Source organism: Hipposideros armiger, unplaced genomic scaffold (genome assembly GCF_001890085.2).
Source record: "Hipposideros armiger isolate ML-2016 unplaced genomic scaffold, ASM189008v1 scaffold_866, whole genome shotgun sequence".
Classification (NCBI taxonomy): domain Eukaryota; kingdom Metazoa; phylum Chordata; class Mammalia; order Chiroptera; family Hipposideridae; genus Hipposideros; species Hipposideros armiger.
This window is the reverse complement of record NW_017732216.1, coordinates 364,034-386,763: the sequence shown is the minus strand read 5'-3', so window position 1 is coordinate 386,763 and position 22,730 is coordinate 364,034. Positions and strand designations below refer to the sequence as shown.

The 22,730-nt window shown below is 38.6% G+C and overlaps 1 protein-coding gene across 10 annotated transcripts in view; it reads left to right on the top strand.

The window, feature by feature from the left end:
* PHLDB2 (pleckstrin homology like domain family B member 2) overlaps window positions 1-22,730 on the top strand; it is a 245,504-nt gene that overhangs the window by 69,391 nt on the left and 153,383 nt on the right. Inside the window, exon 1 of one of the 10 annotated variants that reach the window (XM_019629710.1) lies at window positions 19,119-19,134. The exons of the other annotated variants lie outside the window; for them this stretch is intronic. The gene's annotated coding sequence lies outside the window, so the exon portion shown is untranslated. Of the gene's footprint in view, window positions 1-19,118; window positions 19,135-22,730 lie in introns of those variants that run through there. 10 annotated transcript variants of the gene reach the window in all.

Here is a 22,730-nt window from a genome sequence, read left to right as displayed (position 1 = left end):
CTGTTTTCTTATGTCTAATTCATTTCCAGGCTAGCATAGAGCAAGATGACCCATAACCTCTTGTGAAATGCTTGGTATTTGTCCTTCAGGGTAGATGTGAGGCCTATTATATTTGGCTAATAATAAAATAACAGCAATCACAGCTTGTCCTTGCTAATGAGTGATATGTGAATGTTTCCTAAGACTTCTTTCATTTTTGTACATGTGTTCATTTTTTACAGCAGAGTGAGGCAAACATTATTGCTCATTAGAAAAAATGAGCATAACACTAAAACCTCCCTCTTCTAACTTCATGTTTATTATCCTTTCTTCTTCTCTACCAAGGGAATCAAACAGTCTTTCTGGCACTTAATTTTTATTTTTTTATTTTTTATTTTTTTGCCTAGAGGTTGGGAAGAAGTATAAGGGAAGTAGGTGAAGGGGACATGTGTTTTTTGTCCTCTAAGGAAAAGTTAAAGGTTAAGATCCTGCTCCCAAAGACTGATAATCAATCATAGTTAAAATGGCAATCTGTCACTGGAAAAGAAAAAGAAAGGCAGAAATATAAAATAAAGCAGATATGTAATATCAAGTAGCACCAAGAAGATTAAAGATTTAACTCTAAATGTGTGTAAGAGATTTTATACAAAAGTTTTACACTAATCTCTAGGCACAAAAGAAAAAGCAGAAATGTTGTCTACATGTTCATCGTTGTTCTCTAATTTTGAAATCAGCTGCCATTCATTGATGCATGTGTTCCTTGGGAGTGGAATACCACAGAGAACAAAAGGTTCACCTTTTGCCTTGAAGTAGAGTGAACAGGCAAGTAACCAAAACTTCTGTGGTTCTTCAACTTTTGGTCTGGATCTGAGTGCCTCTCCCTCACTGACCAATATGGGATGGAATGTAAGGTTGTGTGACTAATAGGTTCTCCGCAATCCTGAGATTGGTTCTATTCTTGCCAAACCTCTAACAGTTTCCTGTTAGCTCCAATCTGATAAGCCTCCCTGAGGACCTCCCTAAACCCACTGCACCACCCCCTGGCTCCCAGAACTCTGGGGTTATCTCAGTGACAGCTCCACCCCTACCAGCTAGTCATTCTGGAATTTGAACTGTGAAAACATACTAATTCCTGACTCAGGCACTTGAGTCAATTTTCAGTGAACTTAGGATAATTGAATAGGACACCATTCCACCAACCAGCAACCAGTGGCTATCATATGGGATATAGGAAATCATGGGCTTTGAAATCAAACAAACCCAGCATCTTATCTCAACTCTGCCTTATATTCTTTGTAGAACTTGAAAGTATTCATTCCTTTGAGCATTTGTTTCCTCATTCATAAAAAATGGACATGTCATTATCTTCCTCTGCCTGTGTTGCTTTAAAAGATAATGAGATAAAGAATGAAAAATTTTAATTTGCAAGTATTTCTTAACAAATCTTAAATTTCTTCCTTCCTTTTCCGAAGGTAATGACTTCAGATCAAGCAATATCTTGAGAGTGAGGAGGCTCTTAGGGATCAATCCCAGGCCAAATGCATGTAGTCATTAGAAGACAGTTGACTTAATTGGTCACCTGAAACTCTTTGCATGGCCTTTCTTGTCCTCTGTCTATTCCAGTATTTCTAAACCTTTCATTCATTATCACACCCCTAATGAACATTTATAGATTTTGTTTTCTAATTGCCCTCTCCCCCATAAAATTTAATGCTACAGATGTACGGTTATATCTGATTATATACTGTATGTTTATCTTTGCTTTATATATATAAAAAAGCAAACATTTTTACACCTCACCCCCCCCTTACCAAGAAGCAATTTTAACCCCCTTGGGGGTGATCTTGCCTCCACTGAGAATGCATGGTCTATTCTGTAAAAGTGTTAGAAGAATTTACGAGGAGATGTTTTTTAAAGCCTGAAGGAAGGCTTTATTGGCTTCTATTTCAGAACATTCTTTCTATCATCATCTTAATACTATTAGAGGTAGAAGTAATTAGAGTGAGCCAACTTTTAACTATATTTTTTATTTCCTATGATTAGCCATCAAGGTCCAGGTCAACATGTCAGAAATATAGGAAGAAGCCTGGGATGCAAAAAATTAAATAATAGTTGGCCCCAACCCTCTGATGTGTCTTCCCCAACTCAGAGGACATTATGACATATGAGCTACAGTAGCAGTACATAAATAATGGGGTTAAACCTCCAAAAACTTGTCCCACATCAATTAACTAATTAGTTTCTACCCTACTCTCTGAAGATGTCCAGATTTTGCCCAATTAAACTTTTATTCCTCACTTAAAATTATAACTAGTGCCTCTTTTATCTTAGTGCATATAATTAAAATATTTATGGGTGAATTTTGTAAACTGCAGTATTGATTTAAATTCTTCAATAATTCTGATGACAATCATTAGGACTTCACTTGCATACTGAGCTTCTAAAATGTAGGCCATATTTCTTATTATTTTGAGAAAACCTCAAAATTGTGTAGTAACACATTTCATTGAGAAAAAAATTGTCGATATAAATAATAGAACAACATTAACTTTGAGTCAGATTAAAGGTAATAATATAAAAAATAACAATAATAGAATATTACTAAGTAATAATACTAAGTTTGGGGGAGGTTTAGAGCAACTGAAACTCTCAGACACTGCTGGTAGAAATTGAAATGACACAACCACTTTGGAAAATAGTTTGGCGTTTTCTTCACAAGTTAAATATAGACTTATCATGTTATCCAGCAAATCCACTCTTAGGGATAGGTATTTGCCCAAGAGAGATGAAAACATAAGTCAAGAAATATTTATTTTTATATAAATATTTATATCAGGTTTTTTATAGCTTTATTGAGATGTAATTTACATACCATAAAATTCTCCCATTATAAGTATATAATGTTAGACGGCTTTTGGTAAGTGTGCACAGCTATGCAGCTATCACCACAATTCAGTTAAGAACTGTCCCATCACCCCAAAAAGTCCTCTCATTCCTCTTGCCCAGTCATTCCCCTTTACCACCCTCAGCCTTAGGCAACCACCAAACTCTGTCTCTATACTTTTGCCTTTTCTAGAAATTTTATATAAATGGGATTTTATATAATATAAAATGCAGTCTTCTGTGATTGGCTTCCTTCCTTTTCATGTTTTCTTTTTTTTTTTCTCTCCTTTTTTTTTTTTTTAAGATGAAGAAATTCAAGTCCAGTTGGGGTAGGACTTGTCTGAGATCACATGTTAATGGCAGATCCAGGACAAGAGCACAGGAGCTGATTCTCAGTCGAGGACTTTTCCACAATACCATGCTATTGGAAGGCTATGGTGTGCCAGAATAGAAAACAAGATAGTTCAGGGCATCAAATCTGCTGTTATCTCTAGCTGTGTAGTCCAGGCAACTAAATCAACTTCTCTGAGGCTAAATTTTTCCTCATATAAAATAAGGGTGACAACACCTAATTCATAGCTTTTGTGAGGAATAAATTAAGTGTCTAAAATGCATAAGGCAGGGCTAGGCAAATATTAGGAACTTAAAGGACAGTTATCGTTGACTGGAAAAACAGTTAAAGCACATTCTGTCTTGAGACAAAGGACATAGGGAGGGTAATACATGTTGGTAATGAAGATTAGGATTTAAACATTGACTTATTTAAATTTTAAGAATCTCAAAGACAGTGCCATCAAAACTGGGAATAATTTGCTAAATGTAGTGACTGAACCATTGCTTTATTCCCTTGGTAGGAAAAAAATTTTATGAATAATTTTGTTGTTTCCTGATTTTATGCCTAACTCAGTAGTTCTTAGTCTTGGCTGCACATTAGAGTCACCTGGGGAGTGTTAAAAATTACCAATACCTGGATCCTAGCCCAGAAATTCTGATTTCATTGGCCTGAGCAGCTGTCTGGGCACTTGGGACTTTAAAGGCTCCCCTGGCAATGTTAATGTATAGCCACTGTGAAAAACATTGTAGCCAAACTAAGAACTTGATTCATTTCCTGGGTTTTACTGAATGGGTTCAAATTGTGGATTAAACTGTCTTTAGAGTGTACCGTTCTGACACCTTAGAGGAAGAGGCAAACAACAGAGCCCGCCTGTCTCCACCCAGATGTTTAATCCACAGATCATCCTCTCTTATTTTTCTTAACAGCGTTGGATGTTTATGCAATAAACCATGGGGGCTTTGTGTGAGTGACAATAGCTATTTCTGCTGGGAAAGAGCAGGCTGTCCTCCACCTCCACATCCTATGCTGCCACTTTTCACTCCTCGGTCAGAACTGGATGTTTAAACACATATTCTTAAGTAATCCATGGATTTCACCTGAGTAACAATTTCAAAGAGATACATAAAATCTGCATGGACTATTACTCTCATGTAAAAGCTCTTAAAGACCCAGGGGGTCTGAACAAGTCTTCTTCCTCTCTGGTCATCAAAGGTTTAATTTGTAAAATCAATGGAGTTCATTTTATGAACTCTAAGATATTTTCCAATTACAATGATTCCATGGTTGTAATTCTCATGACCAATATAATAATGAGCAAATTCTTTATTTACGGTCCTATTTACAACTCTATTACTAGAACTCAACAACTCCAAAAATGAGGGCTGAGATCGCTGTCAAAACCATTACCACATACACATAAATGATACATTTGATCTTTGAGCAGTATATTTAAATGACATTTCCCAAGAAAGGCAGTGCTCAGTCTATAATTTCCAGAAGGAACTGGCAGCTGTCATCGAGGAAAAACTACATTAATAAATTGTAATCCTTTACAGATAAGGCAATGACAGAACCTTAATTGATTTACTAATTGGTCGACTATGGTATTGCAAAGTTGTGACATGACATTAATCACCACCTGGTGAAATGGTCTTTGTGTGATTGCTGCGGCTTCCTGGGAAAATCCCTAATAAATCCACAGAAACCAGAATCGCCAGAAGAAAGCTCCTGCTATGGAATTGAAGGAGAGTTTGTTTAAAGAAAAGAAAACAACTCTAAATAGTAAAATAAATATTTTCCTCTGCCTTTGGGTGACCTTATGCTTAACCTCTTCCCTTATGAGAATGCCATCTCCAAGCCTGTGGTTTTGTGGCATGTCAGTAATTCCTGAGAGCCTGCCCTAGGGTGGCAGTGGGCCACTTCCTACTCACACAAACCCGATGCCCTCCTCTTTTTTTTCCACAAAAACCTATAGACTCACCAGCTCCTTCATTTCTTAAGATAGATTCTCTTGTTGTCATGCCAATTTATAACTATGAATCAGGTCTTTAGCCCTGACATATCGTTAATAAAGTTCCCCTTTCTCATTTCTATGGCATAGCCTGGCAGGTCTACCAGTTATATAGAAGCTCTGCTTTCTTTTTTCTTTTTTTTTTTTTTTTTTAAGCTGAGCCATCCTGCTACCTGTTGGCAGCTCAGCGGCTGCTCAGCTCGGGCTGGACTCGAACCGCTGTTGCTCAGAGCTCAAACTCTTGAGTGAGAGCTCTGCTTTCTGATAATGCTAAGTTTGGAAGAAAGGCTTTTAAAATAAAAAGAATAATAAGACAGGATTCACAGCATCATGTCATTGCTGACAGTCCCAAGGGAACCCCAGTGGAGTGTTACTGTCATGTGGAATTGTCTGAGAGAAGCTGAAGACTCACAGACCAAAGGAAAGATTCCTCAAACAGAGGTCATATACACCAACCAAAAAGAGTAACTGAGAGGGGAAGTAAGTGTTCCAGGAAAGGGTCTACCTGTGGCCGGGCTGCTGTGTGTTTTCATGTGCATTTCTGAAACCAGGCCTTCTCTTAATGACTGCCTTGGTCTACTTGGGCCGCCATAACAAAACACCATAGACTGGGTGGCTTACACAACAGGAATTCATTTCTTGCAATTCTGGAGGCTGAGGAGTTTGATATCGGGGTGTGAATACGGTCACTTTCTGGTGAGAACCCTTTTCCTGCCTTTCAGGCAGCCCTTTCTGTGTGCTTATATTGCCTTTTCTCCGTGTGTGTGTGTGTGCCGGGTGGGGGTGCGGAGCCGGAGGAGAGGAGGAGGGCTACCTCACGTGCTAGCGTTCTTCCTCTTCTTCTAAGACCGCCAATCCTATCGTGTTAGAACTCGACCAATATGACCTCATTTAACCTTCACTAACGCCTATTTGGAATAAAGGCCCTATCTCCAAATGCAGTCACTGGAGGATAAGGCTTCAACATATGGATTTGGGGGGACACAACTCTGTCCATAACAATGATCCAGCAACCCACGCAGAAAATCCCCAAATGCAGAAGTCAGTTTTACTCTTTAAAACAACATTTTACAAATGTTTTATAATTGACAGCAGAACGCTTTATCCAAAATAAATGTTACAAAGAAATCCAGTATATAGTATAGAAACAAATGAGGGACTAAATAAATAAATAAACTGGGATGCCAGGCAGGAAAAAGTGTTCTATCTGTGTAGGAATGGACAGTTGTTTCTGCACCAAACCAGCTCTATGAGAAAACATCAGATTTCAAGGAGCTGTCTGTCAATCTCGGCAAATGGCTCAGGTATGTGCTCCATGAAACCTTCAGGAGAAACATCATTACCATCACACAAGGGAATTTATAAGAGCAGCTGTACGTCGTGGTTACCATGGAACAAAGTGAAGCCAAACATGCCCCTGGCTGCATGAAGAGACTCAACCGGAGGGTGTCTCATCCTGAGTCATCAGGGTATTTCTTGGGGGGATTTGAGCAACTGGTCTTACAAGTTCAAGTGGCTTGAAAGAATGTACACCCTTTAGCATGTCACCGATAAAATCAAAGTATCTGGAAAACTGGAAGCTTTTCAAGTAAGATTTAATCATCACTACAGAAAAGTACAAGGCTCTTCATCAAATCATAAAGAAAATGCACTGGACTGGGGTCAGGACAACTCTGGTTTCATCCATATTTTGCTACCAGTTAGCCTTGTTGGAGAAGTGGTCCAGTTTCCTCATCAGCAAATGAAAGAATGAATTAGGCCAGTGAATCTCAAACTTTAATGTATATAAGAATTAGCTGGAAAAACAAACAAACAAAAAGAATTAGCTGGGCTGTTTTAAATGTGGGTTTTCTGACCTGTGGCACCCCCAAAATTCTGATTAAGTTGTTTTGTGGCAGGACCCAGGAATTTCTTTATTTACTGGCAGCCTGTTGATGGGATACAGATGGTCAACAGATTCCTGTACACACACACACACACACACACACACACACACACACAAACACACAAACACACACACACTTTAAGAAACACTGATGCTCTTTAAAGGCCTTCTGCTTTTCAGATTTTAGAATTCTATGTTTCTCAGGTTCATCCAAGTAGTGTGATATTAGGCCTACATTCTCAACTTTCTATCTACAGCAAAATTATTAAAAGCAAACATCTTTTGCTCACTGTCAGCATCTTGGACCATGTCATTGTGACAAAGTCCAGGAGAGGGAGGAAATAAGTATGCCTGAAAAGCATTCATTTTTGTGACCTTTTCATCCTGTGTGGCCTGGTGGTTTTCCACTTCCAGTTTCCATGTTCCAAATGATGCCCCAAAGTGAGAGACTTGGAATATTCCTTTAGCACTGTTGCTTTCTTCCTTCTCACCCTGCTACCAACCATGTCCATGAAAGGTCCCAGAACCTGAATTCCAGGACTCAGATAAGAAAGAGGGCCTCCCTGCTATCTATTATGTCCAAGTCCATTCCAAGGTCACTAATGTGTTTCAAGCCAGATAGATTTTCTTTTTAACATTGTGTCCTCATTAAGGATGTTCCCAGTCATTTAGAACCTCATCTGTATGTCCAGGCCATCTTCCTGGGCTCACTATTTGTTTTCACTTGATATGAGTTTACGAAGGGGGGTTGCTGTACATGGATTGTGTCTTTATGAAAAGTTACAATGAACACAAAAGCTATACTTTATAAGAACAATACTGTGAAAGGGGGATGTGGGATGGCAGCATAAACACATGAGGTTTGAGTTGCTTAATGAAATCCAAATTTATTTAGTGATCCAAAGGAAAGACCAAGGAACAATTTTTTTGTTGTTGTTTTTTTTGTAATCCATCATCTAATGATGTAGCTGCTCAACTTGGGAAGGAATTAATAAAGGAGGGAAGAATAATGACCTCATTAGGACTTTCTCAGTTGACCTCTTGAACTCTATGAGGTCACCTTCAGGCTTAGGGTAGGAATTCACTTACTATTGGTCATCTTCAGACAGTCACTTGCTGCCTGGTTTCACCCCACTGCTCCATGCAATTTCCTGGAGATAGGTCCCTGAGGGAGGGATTCAGATTGGAACTTTGTCAAATACCACTTGCCTTTGACTTTCTGGAGAAAAAGTTAATGAACATAGCTTGAAGTCAGACAAATTAATTTTTTACTTTTTCTGTTTATTTTTAAATTTTGTTCCAAAAGCTTAGAGAGAGGGAGAACAGTTGGGCAGTCTTTATAGCCGTAGTCCAGCAGGGAAGTAATGTGGCCTCAAAAGGATATTTGGGAGGGAGACATTATGAAGACTGGCAGGATGCTTCTCCAACAGTCTCACCACTGCTTTGTGATGCTTATTTATATAACTATCAGTCATCAGGCTGGAAGCTTCTCTAAAGGAGAGGCCAAGTCTTCAATGATCTTAAATCCAGCAAATGCTTTAGCATATAATGGTAGTTTGTAGTAGATTTGAGTAAAAAACACTTGCTGAATGGAAACTTTCCATTCAAGTATAAGAAAGTGTGGTATTTTAGTGTCTCAGAAATTTTTGGAAATGGGGAAAGGAAGTGGCATATTCAGTATATTTGGTTTTCCTCTACCTTTTGGTCTTTAGTTAATCTGTAACAAATGTAAAATAATTAAGTGAGAGGGGGAAAAAATCATGGTTTAAGGCTCAAGCAAACCTATCAGGCTGTGTGTTTTTATGACTTTTTTTCCTTCTACCAGAATGTAAGTGTTTTGATTGAAAGTCCCAAACATAGTATGGCAAACAAAACTGTAAATTATACAAAGATATGGAAAGAACAGCTAAAGGATAGGAAGGTGGAAGAGTGCCAGAAATTGCTAATAACTGTAAACCAATTTGAAAAACTATAAAGCATATTCAGTTGAGGCCCCAAACTGGTTTAGATTTTCTCTTCTTTGCTGTCAGCTTCTGAACTGAATAAAGAAGTAATGTATTCTGAAGTCTATGATTCATTATGTAAATGTGATATTTAAGCCACTTAATTAGGGTGACTATATAATTTATCATCCAAACGGAGGCACTGTTGCAAGTGAAAGGGGGCACTAAACCAGGCCTGTCTCAAACAACCCAACACATATGCCTGCTCCACTCTCTACTCACCTAACATAGTTCTTTTTATTCTGTATATTTTGTTCAAAATGTTCCATATTTTTCTCAAAGACAGATCTTAATTAGACTCCCACAATGGACCAGTCTGACATACCCATAAGTTTGCTTCAAACACACTCACTGGCAGCCCAGCTGTGAGTTCATGGCCCAGATCAGGGTTGATTTAGGCTCACAAAGGACAAAAGATGCTGCACAAAATACCTCATCACAGCAAGGGGAAAAGTCAGATTTAGATGCTGAATTACCTTTATCACCTCTGTAACAGTTATTTGTCTCTCATTGTATTATATAACACATAACAGACCTCTAGCACAGAGTCAGTTTTTAGTTAATAGAAGCAGAAATTAATAGAATTCCTTTGTTTTCATTGTGTTTATTTTTAGATGATTTATGTATTGCAAGCAATACTAGTTTTTCATTAATAATAATGTATTATACTTTAAAAATAAATTTAAGTATAACCAAGAACCAATGAAATAATATTAGAAGTGGTATGTTGGTATGAGCAGAATAAATCTTTTTAAAAAGTATTCAGGACAGGTGCACTAGCCAAAGTGATAAAAGAATTGATAGTTCTGCTCCAACACATGTTCATTCCTGATCCAAGGATTCTGGAAGTCCACGGTGGTACAAGACTTGACCCATGTATAGGTTTTTTCCTGAGAATCTCAAATGTAAGTTAGGAAGAGATAGTTTTACGATACCTAAATGAAGAGGGAAGAGCCTGAGAACGTGCTAAAAGGTAGGGAAGGTTGTCAAAATACACCAAGACAAGGAGGCAGAAGAAAACTTGGCCAATAGTAAGCAGAGGCTGAAAACCAAGGGAGACTGACCCCCTTTGTTTTGCCATATATGGTTAGACTATATGAGGTGTGATCAAAAGATACTGTGAATGCTTAAATTTTAAAAAACGTATTACAATAAAAGTCACATTGCCATTAATCCCCCTCAAAATACTCCTCCTCACTTCAAACACATTTATCCCATTGTTCTTGCCACTTTCTGAAGCAGTTCTGGGAGTCCTCTTTCATGAGTGTCTTTACTTCATCCTCCCTCATGACAATATTCCACATCACACATCGCTTCTGGTACAGCAATTTCTGTCAAACAAAAACATTACAGTGTGTCCTCACCCACCTTATTCACTGAATCTGGCACCCTGCGACTTCTGGCTCTTTCCCAAAGTCAAAATGACAATGAAAGGGAAACATTTTAAATAAATTCAGGATATCGAGGCAACCATGACAGCACAGCTAAAGACACTCAAAAAAGAGGACTTCCAGAGCTGCTTTAGAAAGTGGCAAGAATGATAAGTATGCTTGAAATGAGGGGGAGTATTTTAAGGGGGGGTAAATGACAACGTGTCTTTTACTGTAATAATTCTTTTTAATTTAAATATTTTTTTATTTAAACAGCACACCTCATATATGAAGCAGAAGGGGAAGAAAAGAATATTAACAGAAGAAGTATTTCATAGAAGAAGTATTTATGATTTTAAATAAATAACATGACAGAAGGAGGGGTTAAGGGGTAAAAATGGATGACTCAGGAAATGAAACCTGCCATGGTACACCTGCTATGAAATCCTATTCAACAAAGTTGACTGGGACAAAATGGGATAAAAGTCTTTGCCACTTACCTTTCCACTCAGATCCAACTCACTACAATCACCTAGTATCCTATCCTTACTCCTGTTTTAGAGAAAGATTAATGTATAAGCAAGGCTTCCTAGTGAAGGGGTTCAGAACAGGCCTCCCCAAGGTGCCACTTTGACATGTGACTTATTTTGAACTGAAGGCAATCAAGACCCTTCAGGCTCATGAGAAACTTTTACCTCTCCCTTAAAGAATTAAATTAAGGGCCTAACCCATAATAAGAGTTATATTCAGAAATAACTTTTTATGATCTCTCTATAAGGCAGAGCAAACTTCTAATTACTGAATGTCTGCCCTTTTCAGTGTCCTGTGAATGCCCTTGCTCTCCTCTGAAGCCCAAAGTTGCCTTACCAAATCCTTAGCTCAGAATGTCATATATGCCCCATTTTCCCTTTTCTCTCTCTCTAAACCTCTCATGTATGTGAGGTGTCTGACTCACTCATGCATGTAGAGTTCCCATGAGTACATATGTAATTAAATTTGGTTATTTTCTATTGTAAATTTGTCTCATGTTGATTTAATTATTAGACCAGTTGAGAGAACCTTGAAGGGTAGAGAAAAGTTTCTTCCTCCTTCACACTATAGAATCTTTCAACATTTAAACATGATGCTAAAGACATATGAGCTGGAAATGGGTTTTTAGAACTGGGTTTGCAGCATATTGGTGGTGAATGAAATCAAGACGGTGGATAAAATTTCACTCTATGCATCCCCCACAGACACATTACCCACACTATTGTTGTCTGCAAGGATTAATTCTCCTTCTACAAACCTTCTCCTGGTCAACTAACTTTTACTATTCATTGTTCAGATCTCAGCTTAAACTCCCTTCCATCTCCACCTGTGCTCTTGGTGTATGTTCTCATAGCTCAGTCTTTCACAGCTACCATAGCACCAACTTAATATTCTCTGTTAGACTCTAAACTTCCTAAGGTCAGGAATAGGGTCCATTGCAATATCCTTATCACCTGATCTATTCTGGTACATAGCCAGCAGTCAATAAATGAATAAGTGAATGAGTGAATGATGAGAAGCAGACTGACCTGGGCTTTGGACAGGTCTGGAGCAGAAGAGCAGAAGTAAGAACTGATAAGGACAGGGAGAATGTCAAACCAGCTGCGGTTCAGACCAAGAGAAAAGCACAATGGAGTTGAGCACCTCAGAGAACACATGTGGGAGAAGGAGGTGAAGGTCAGTTCAACTGTCCAAAATGCTCCTAATATGGGTTGGGCTTAGTCATAACTGGCTTAGGAAGTGGGTGAGACTAGCTTAAAGTTTGGAGACACTGTTGCTGAACAGGACATTACAGCACTCAGATGTCTGCTCATTTTGTTTATAAAAACTATCTCATGAGCATATGTGCTTTCTGATCGCCTCCTGTTTGAATAAGTATCTACCCCCTGGACGGAATTGTTGAACCACATCCCCTTGATTGGAAAAAAGTTCCACTCATATAATTGAGATAGGAGGAAGTTAAGCTAAGCCTGCTTTCCCTGCCCAATGACGCTTCTCCTATTAACAATAGAACTATTTATTCAAACAGCCACCTAAATATAAATTAATCATGAGGAAAACATTTTTTAAAGATAGCTATAAAGAGAGGCAGCTGTGTAACTATGGACAAGCTACTGAACCTCTCTGAATCTTTCCTTATTTGTAAAACTGGAATTGCAGCGCTTACTTTCAGGAAAGATGTGAGGATCACACACATAAAGTACAGAACACAAAGGCTGCAAGTATTTATAGCAATTTAGGATAAATTTTAAGGAAATGCAAATACTTTAGGATAAAGTGATAACTCTCTAGCTAAACATTCTTTCATCTCAAACATCAATTTAAACTGTATTTCCCTTCAGATCTCAGTAGAATATAACCCGAACATTTTTTGAGCTCGAGAAGCCTTACAGATTGCTATACATTGGTACACAAATCCCTGAGACACTTCTTTTCAGCCTATTTCTTTTCACTTGAATCAGAGAAAGCGTGAGAAGCCCACTTAAAAGGCAAGGCCATATTTATGCAGGATTCCACTTCTCAGTTCCTCTTTCTGTCTTCCCCCGAGTCTCCCCTTAACCTACACTCAGAGCACCAGTTCCATCCCCTCCATCTGACTCCCTCCCCTACCACTTCCCAAATTGGAATCTACTTTTCCCTTCTCTGGGGCTTTTCAGTGGGTCATTCTTTTACCTTTTACATCAGAATCATCGGATGCCTCAGACTAGACCTTCCAACTCACTCTGTGGAAGTGAAGATGGGAATTCACATGTTAAGAAGCTCCTTAATTGATTTTTTGGCACACGAAGCTTGAGGACCCTGGCCATAAACCAGGGGCAGCATTTCTGTGGGCAGAGAAAAGCACCTGGGGCTTTTAGAGCAGACCTCTGCTTTCACCACCTTCAAGCCCCATTAGAGTGTCTGTGCCTCTTGCCCATTGCCAGAAAAATACCCCAACTGGATCAGCTTTAAAGTGACTTTAGCCTTTGAAAAAACCTAGTACAGATATTAGTCCCTAACCAAGTGTAACTGTCTAAATTTGTAATGAGGTTATGGCTTAAATAACTAATACTTCGAGTTAACAAGTAATAGGCTCACATCAATGATTACCAAAAGGTAATCACTGTTGACAATGAGAGAGATGATTTCAGATGGCACTCTCATGTGTCATGAAATAACAATGAATCACAAAGTGAGGACCTTTTCAATTCTATATTTCTGATTACATCAAGGAGTAAGTCTCAGAATGGTACCATGTGTCTTCTCCACCTCACTAACACTTCCCAATCTGCTTTTTGTTTGTTTTTGTTTGTTTTTAAATACTCTTAATCTTTTTAAAAGATTTCTATTAAAATATAGCTAACATACAATATTATATTAATTTCAGGTGTATACCATAGTTATTCAACATTTATATATCTAAAGAAGTGATCACCATGATAAATCCAGCAACCATCTGACACTGTACCATGCTATCACAATATTATCGACTTCCCTATGCTGTACATTACTTCCCCATGGCTTATTTGTTTTATACCTGGAAATTTGAACCTCTTATTTCCCCTTCATCTTTTTCTCTCTTTTTAATTTTTTAATTACAATTGACATTCAATATTAGTTTATGTTAATTTTATATGTACAGCATAGTGGTTAGACAATTGTGTAGTTTAAGAAATGATCCCCCTGACTAGTCTAGTACCTCCCACCTGGCACTATACATAGTTATTACCATATTATTGACCATATTACCTATGCTTTACTTTATATCCCCATGACTGTTTTGTAACTACCAATTTGTATTTGTTAATCACTTCATCATTTTCACTCTGCCCTCCAACCCCCTTCCCATCTGGCAACCATCAAAATGTTCTCTGTATCTATGAGTTTGTTTCTGTTTTGTTTGTGTGTTTATTTTGTTCTTTAGATTCTAGATATAAGCAAAATCACATTGCACCTATCTTTCTCTGTCTGACATACTCCACTCAGCACAATATCCTCCAGGTCTATCCATGCTGCCACAGAGGGCAAGAACCCATTCCCTTCTATGGCCAAGCAATATTCCATTGTATATATGTACCACCCACTCTTTATCCATTCTACCATTGACAGGTACCAAGGCTGACTCTATATCTTGGCCATTGTAAACAATGCTGCAATGAACATATAGATGCATACATCCCCTTGAATTAGCATTTTGGGTTATTTCAGATAAATACCCAAAAGTGTCTCTTATTATAGCCTTTGTTTTAAAGTCTATTTTGTCTGGTGTAAGTATGCCTAACCCCACTTATTTTTTTTATTTCCATTTTTATGAAATATCTTTTTTCATCCCTTTACTTTCAGTCTGTGTGTCTTTCAATCTGAAGTAAGTCTCTTATAGGTAGCATATATAAAATCTTGTTTTCTTATCCATCCAGCCACTCTATCTTCTGATTGGAGCATTTAATATATTTACATTGAAAGTGTTGATAGACATGTAGCTATTGCCATTTTATTATTCATATTTTTGAACTGTTTTTTTCTTCCTAAAGAAGTTCCTCTAAGATTCCCTGAAATGCTGGTTTAGTGGTGATGAACTCCTTTACTTTTTCTTGTCTGGGAAGCTCTTTGCCTGTCCTTCAATTCTAAAGGATAGCTTTGCTGGGTAGAGTAATCTTGGTTGTAAGGCCCTGCTTTTCTTCACTTTGCGTATCCTTTTAATCTGCAAATTTTCTCTTGAGAAATCAGTTGGCAGCCTAATGGGGGCTCCCTTGTAGGTAACTAACAGCTTTTCTCTTGCTGCTTTTAAGATTTTGTCTTTGTCTTTAACCTTTGGCATTTTAATTACAATGTCTCAGTGTAGGCCGCTTTCGGTTCATTTTGTTTGGGACTCTCTGTGCTTCTTGGGCCTGTGTGTCTATTTCCTTCACCAAGTCAGGAAAGTTTTCCATCATTATTTCTTCAAATAGGTTTTTAATTCTTTGCTGTGTTTCTTCTCCTTCTGGTAACCCTGTTATGCGAATGTTGTCCCAAAAGCCCTTTACACTATCCTCATTTGGGGGGATTCTTTTTGTTTTCTGCTGTTCTGATTGGGTGTTTTCTGCTACCTTATTTTCTAAATCACTGATTTGATCCTCTGCTTCATCTAATCTACTGTGGATTCATATATATATATATATATATATATATATATATATAATTTCATTTCAATTATTGTATTCTTCATTTCTGACCAGTTCTTTTTTATGTTTTCTATCTCTTTGTTGATATTCTCACTGAGATCATTGAGCATCCTTATAACCAGTGTTTTGAACTCTACATCTGGTAGGTTGCCTGTCTCTAGTTTTTTAGTTCTTTTTCTGGAGCTTTGTTTTGTTCTTTTATTAGAGACACATTTCTTTGTCTCCCCATTTTGTCTGCCTCCCTGTGTTTGTTTCTATGTATTAACTAGGGCTGCTATGCCTCCCGGTATTAGTACAGTGGCCTTATGTACTAGGTGTCCTGCAGGGTCCAGTGGTGCAGTCTCCCAGATGCTGGGTGCTCCAGGGGTGCCCCTTGTGTGAGTGTTCTGTGTGCCCTTCTGTTGTAGTTGAACCTTGGTTGCTGTATGCACTTCAAAGGGAAGAACTGACTCTCGATCTGATTGGTTATGAGGACTGGTCATGACTACAGTGGATGAGCTGCTGTGCAGGGGTTGATCCTACAGAGCAGACGTCACTTTAGGAGGGCTCTAGTGCCTGCCCAGTCTGCCCATTGGATGTGATGTCCTTGGAGGTGGCCAAGTGATGCTCCGGCTCAGTCCAAAGCTGGCCACAGGGCATGCCAGCCCCAGGGTTACCTGGCATGAGCCACAAAGTAATCCACATATGGCCACCACCTATACTGGGTTTGGAGGTGCATTAAGAGGCCAAGCCGGGAACCAATGCCAGCTGTAGCTAGTGCCGGCTTCGGGCTGCTCAGCAAGACATATGGGACACTCTGAAGCCAGATGCTGTTTGTTTGGGTTTTGTGAACATTTGAAAGATTTTAGGAAAGTCTCCAGCATGAACCAAGACAGGCCATTTATATGGAAAAGCCACTGGAAGCAGCTTGAGTGTGTCCGAAAGTTAGGTGGGAATCACCAGGGTACAACAAACGAACAGTGTTAGCCAGGGTATTGAAGACTCAGATATGGTGGCTGCCTGCATCTGCACATTGGGAGAGGGAAGGACTCAATAAAGAAAGAATGGATTGTGCCAGCTCCTCTGTCTGGGAAAAAGCTGCCCCTTTAGCTTTCGCTCTGGAGTCAGACAACTCAGCTCCTCCCCATATGTCCCTGGTGCTTTTCCAGCTGCTGCCCCAGCACTGAAACTCAAAGCAAATGAGTCTATCTGTAAGTCTGCACATGGGCCCTTTAAGAGGAAGGACTGGGACTCCAGCTTCCCTCATCTCAGCCACAATCTTTGCTATTTTTCATACCCAGAAGTTATGAGGACTTCTCTCCTCGGCAGTGGAACCCTAGGCTGGAGAACCTGGTGTGGGGCTGGGACACCTCACTCCTCTGGGAGTACCTCTACAGCAGATATATTAATGGTCACACACAGGTGTGGGACCAACCTGCTCCATGTCTCCACCCCTCCTACCAGTCTCGAGGTGGCTTCTTCTGTATGTCCTTAGTTGAAGGGCTTCTGTTCAGCTAGACTTCAGGAGATTCTCAATAATGGTTGTTTTGTAGTTCAGCTGTAATTGATGTGGTCGTGAGGAGAGTTAAGCACAGCATTTACCTACTCTGCCATCTTGATCAGAAAACCCAATCTGCCTTTTTTAAGAAAGAGAGAGTAGGTTTCAGGCTACGACTTTCTCAAGCAACAATATTTAACTAGAATAGGATAAATTGTATGATTTTCTGTGTATTTATCTTTAGTCTCCTATTTATTTATAATAATAGTGTAAAATTTATTTTTATTAACTTATATATTAAACAGTGAGACAATTTAAAGAAACAAAATGGCCCAGGTAATATACAATATGGCAAAAATCATGAAGGGTAAAAATGAATGACTAAAGTTTTGGAAAAACTGTCTAGTAGATAAACAACTATGAGCCTATTAAAACAGTCTTCAAAATAAGGTTAGAAAACAGATTTTGTATTGTACCCTATGATGTTAAGTTTTGTACTTTGATAGCTTATATCATTTTATGCACAAGAGAAGCAGTTTTTTAAAATTTCTTGGATGCTAAATAGGAATAAGTTTCCATATTTGCCATCTTATAGGTACAAGTGGGGTGGGAGGCAGGGTGGGGAGGCAAAAAAAACCCTCTTTTTATGGAGCATATGCAAATTGGCAAAATCCAAGAGTTTATTGGGTAAAGGCATGGGCCAGTTTTGCTGCTTATTAGTTTGGGACAATTATATATATATATATATATATATATATATATATATATATATATATGCATTCATAAATATATGCATATGTTTGTAAACTGAGCACAGTGCCAAACACATAGAAATGGTTTAATACAGGCTTATTATTCCATTGTTATTTAAAATTAGCACAGCTGCTGATTTTATCATTTTTTAATAATAGAATCATTAGAAAGGCCACTCACTGAGAATACCACATTTAAACACTTTATATCTCCCATCTTTTAATTTTTTTTAATTTTTAAATTTTAAAATTTTTTATTTTTTTAATATTAGGCTCAAGGACAATTTGGATCCCTTGATAAAAATTGTTTTCCCATATACTCTAGCATTTATATTGCACCTTTTCAAATTCTTATCTCATAGCTAATTATATTTAGGACCATGGTTCCCCAGGTGGAGGTAGCCAAGTATATGACAATTGGCTGAGAATATCTGGACTGCTGGAGACCATGGCCTCTCAGATTTTATAGACACACTAATAATAACACTGCTTAACTGACTGAGTTATAAGAATTCATTCAGAATGAGTAGAAAAGAAAGTGATTTTTGTCCACTTTATTAGTAATATGTCTCTTATAGGAGAAGATAGGCTGGTCATAGATTATTTAAGTTAATAAGTATAAGACAAACTAAATTTTATGAACCATTAGGCTTTTACTTCTTTTTGATAAACTGTGCCTGATTTTTATTTGGTAAAGTTTTTCTTATTTTTTATACAGTACTATTAATTCCTGAGGTTGATCTCTTTATGAAACTCTTTGATAGGAGGCTGACTCATAGAAATGGATTCTGAAAAGCCAATCTTGCTTGAAAAGACATAAAAAATTAATTCTGTGTGTATGTGTTTCTTTTTATTAAAATATAAGAGGGAAATGTGGTGGCCTTGCAAACAAAGATATGGTGGCCCTTGTCTGGGACTAGAAAGTGAGATCCTCTTGGAGGAAATATGTTCAATGAATGATACAATACTTCCTAAACTCAGTTCAAACACAAGGTCTGACAATTAAGTTCACGAACTCATCCCAGGAAAAAGTGCTATATACCTCATTGTTGAATACCACTACAGTCACCTTTGAAGTGCTCCTCTTGGGAAGCTATGCACCGATGCCAGCACCTAGTTCACCCTTCAAACCTTTGGAACTCTTTTTCTGGAATGGCCATCAAAGCTGTCATCATATTACCCTTCATGTCCTGAATGTCATCCAAATATCTTCCTTTCAATATTTCTTTTATTTCAGGTAAAGAAAGAAGTCATTGGGGGCCAGATCAGGTAAGTAGGAGGGGGTGTTCCAATACATTTATTTGTTTACTGGCTAAACACTCCCTCACAGACAGTGCCGTGTGAGCTGGTGTGTTGTCATGATGGAAGAGCCATCAATTGTTGGTGAAAAGTTCAGGTCATCTAACTTTTTCAAGCAGCCTTTCAGCACTTCCAAATAGTAAACTTGGTTAACTGTTTGTCCTGTTGGTACAAATTCATAATGAATAATTCCTCTGATATCAAAAAAGGTTAGCAACATTGTTGCAACAAGTTCGTGAACTTAATTGTCAGACCTCTTATGCTTACAAAATAGTCACATAGATTTTTGTTGTTGTTGTTGTTGTTGTTGTTACTTACTTTGCCCTCTCCCCCAGCATGAGCTATTAGTATTTAGCCCAGTTTCTCCCATTGGGATCTACTCTCAAGTCCAAGAACTCTAGGGATTAATATTGTCTCAAGTGGACTAGTCCTGCTTCCACTAAGGTAAAAGACTGATTGGACCACAATTGCCATATGTTGTCCACAGCACATACTGTTACTGTTGAATATGGGTCCTCCAAAGTCTGACATCTCTCTGATATGCCCTTGCTAGGTGGGCCTTGCTAGTGCTGCAGTGGTACCCAATGGTAAGCTCCAAAGTTGTAGCTCTCTTATATCATTTTCCACAAGGCTGACACCAGACTGGGTGAATCCTGAGGAAATTCTGGCATCAGCCACAATCATTCCTATCTATCTCAAGCTCTGGTCTGATGCTTCTTTTTCTCAAAGTTAGTTTTATTTCACAGGTCTTGTTGCTTTTCCCTTCCCATGTACCTTCCAATGTTCAGATCTATCTAGTTCACAATGATAAATCTTCTTAACTTTAGAAATGTAGACTTCTAACCAAGTTTTCTCCATGAGAATCTGTAAAAAACAAACAAAAACAAGGTAGATAACCCATCTGAATTCAATGCCACTTAGTCTCATTCATGTCTAATAATCTTAAATGGAAAGCATGTCTGTATCTTTAACGCATAGCATAGTCAGAGATATCCCACTACAGTAACTGCTTCTCACTTGGGGGGGACAGTGGGTATAGCAGAGCTTCGTTTCAAATTCTAGGGGGGGGGGTTGTGTGTTTTTTTAAAGAATTTATATAACAGGGAATTTTGAGAAGCTGCCTAAAATGCTCAAAAAACCAAAGTGGGTGTCCTAAATTATAATTAGTACATTCTCTATGGATATGCTATACTTCCTCTCAGGAAACAAACCCACTATTTTCTCAACCCTGATGTTGTTTATCCTTTAGAAGATAGCTTGGCTTATTCTGTTTTTCTTTTATCTGTGTACCCCAAAGATAAACAAACCTCAGTGGGGTCTGAAAATTTATTTCTCAAGATGCATCCACATTGATCAAATAAATCATGGAGCTGAAAACCCCACAAGGTTGGTGAGGGCTGTCAAACCTCATTTAGTAACCACATCTGGCATGGAAAAAAATGTCTCTCAGGCTTTAGTGGTCATGAAGCTTTGAAGAAAACTCATGTTCAAGTAGAAAGTCTAACCAAAAGGAAACTTGGACTAAGGTCAAACCATCCTTGCCCTAGTGGCTTGAGGTTGTTCTTCTTTGTTTTCCTTCAACTGTCTAGAGAGTCTGACCATATTCTTCCGCCTCTAGCTACTACATGTGGAATCGCAGAATTGGCAGGGGACTCAGTGGTCAACTAGTCTAAACCTTTATTCAAGCCACAAATTCCTTCAATATTGTAATGATTGACACAGAAGGTCAAGAGTAAAAATGAACACCCTATGTCTAAATATTTAAAAGTTACAAACAAAGCTAAAAAAAGGTTAAGTAAATATGTTCTATCTTTCAACTTTGATAAAAATATCTAAAATAGCTTCATAACTACCTGTAAAATAAGGTTTAATTTAGAATTTTCAGACCTTTTAGATTTCCATTTTACAACATAGCAACGCAGGGAAAGCTCACTCTGGACCTGTCTGAGACCCTTCTTTTTTCAATCCCAGATCCACTTAACACTGTGTTTCACCCCACACTAGCCCACACCTATAAATTAATCCACATTACCCACAAACAGTTGCCCCATGGCCACCTCTCAGACCTGGATATTTATCTTTGAGAGAACAGCTCTTCACAGGCCATGAACAAAGAATTTGGGAATGGAATTCCCAGATCTGGAGTACCCACTTTGAAGTCAAGAAGGGAAAGGAAGAATAAGAGTAAATCCAAAAGGGGGAGGCTAGAGAGGCATGACCAGAATGGGGCTCTCTAAAGTATGGGGTCCCTTTGCTCAAGTACAAGGATGGGACTGTAGTTTACCAGTACCACAAGTTGTCAAGAATATTAACTCACTTTGTAATTAAGATAGCAGCATAACATTAGGACAAATTCCAGGGTCAGGCAAGGTTCTACCTTCAGACCTCAGCAGACAAAATGTGTTAGTTGGCAGAATGCAATTCAAGGACCAGGGTTAGTTCCAAGATAGTCTCTGAAGTTCTTCTTCCTTGAAGACTTCAGGGAAAGTCTCCTTTTAGGTCTTACACGGGTCCCTTTTTAGGATCCCAAATGATTCTGAGCTTCCAGGGTGAGCTTGAGATTAATCAGGTCTGCCTTCAGAAACTCCTATGATAGGATCCAAAGAAATGGGTGTCTTACTATCTTGATGGATTTTGCATGCTTTTTCTGGGCCAGACCAGACTCAGTTCTCCTAAGAACCAAGACACTGGGCTAGGGAACCCAAGAGATTAGCTCTTCCATGATTTCAATGGGAGAATGTGTAAAGATTCTTATTAGGGTTCTCCAGAGAAATAGAAAATTTGGAGACTATATACAGAGGGTGCCAAAAAAATGTATACACAGTTTAAGACAGGAAAAAACTGTATTACAATTGTAATACTATATACCAATAACAAAAGATGAATTGAATACAAGTCATGTATATGCATTTTTTGGCACCCCCATATATATTCCACATCCCTATCTCCACCTTGCCTCCTAGTACAGCTGGCATGGGGCTGCCCTCAGATACACCCATTACAGGACCCTCTTGGGAAACATGCACCATGAAGAGTTCCAGAGTGAGTGGTGTCACAGGCCCAGGGAGGGGCCCTGCAGGCAGGAGGTAGAGTGGAGCACCTGTGTGACAAATGGCCACATCACCAGCCTGTTGGGCGGAGTACCGTGAAGGAGCAGCCACTGGCTTCAAAGGAGCAGTGGTCAGGCCTCCAGCTCAGAGCTGGCTGGTGGGTCCTTGAGAAGGGGTTCAACATAAATATATATGATTTATTTTATCACTAAGTAAATAAATGTATGTGATTTACTTTAAAGAATTAGCTAACAGAACCTGCAGGGTAGGCCAGCGGCTGGCGACTCAGAAGAGAATTGATGTTGCTGTTCAAGTTCAAAGGCAGTCTGCTGGCAGAATTTCCTCTTCTTCAGGGGAGGTCTGTCTTTCTTCTCTGAAGGCCTCCAACTGATTGTAGGAGGCCCATCCACATTAGGGAGGGTAAGCTGCTTTACTCAAAGTGCATTCATTTAAACGTTACTCTCTTCTAAAAAATACCCTCACGTCAATATCTAGGCTAGTGTTTGACCAAATATT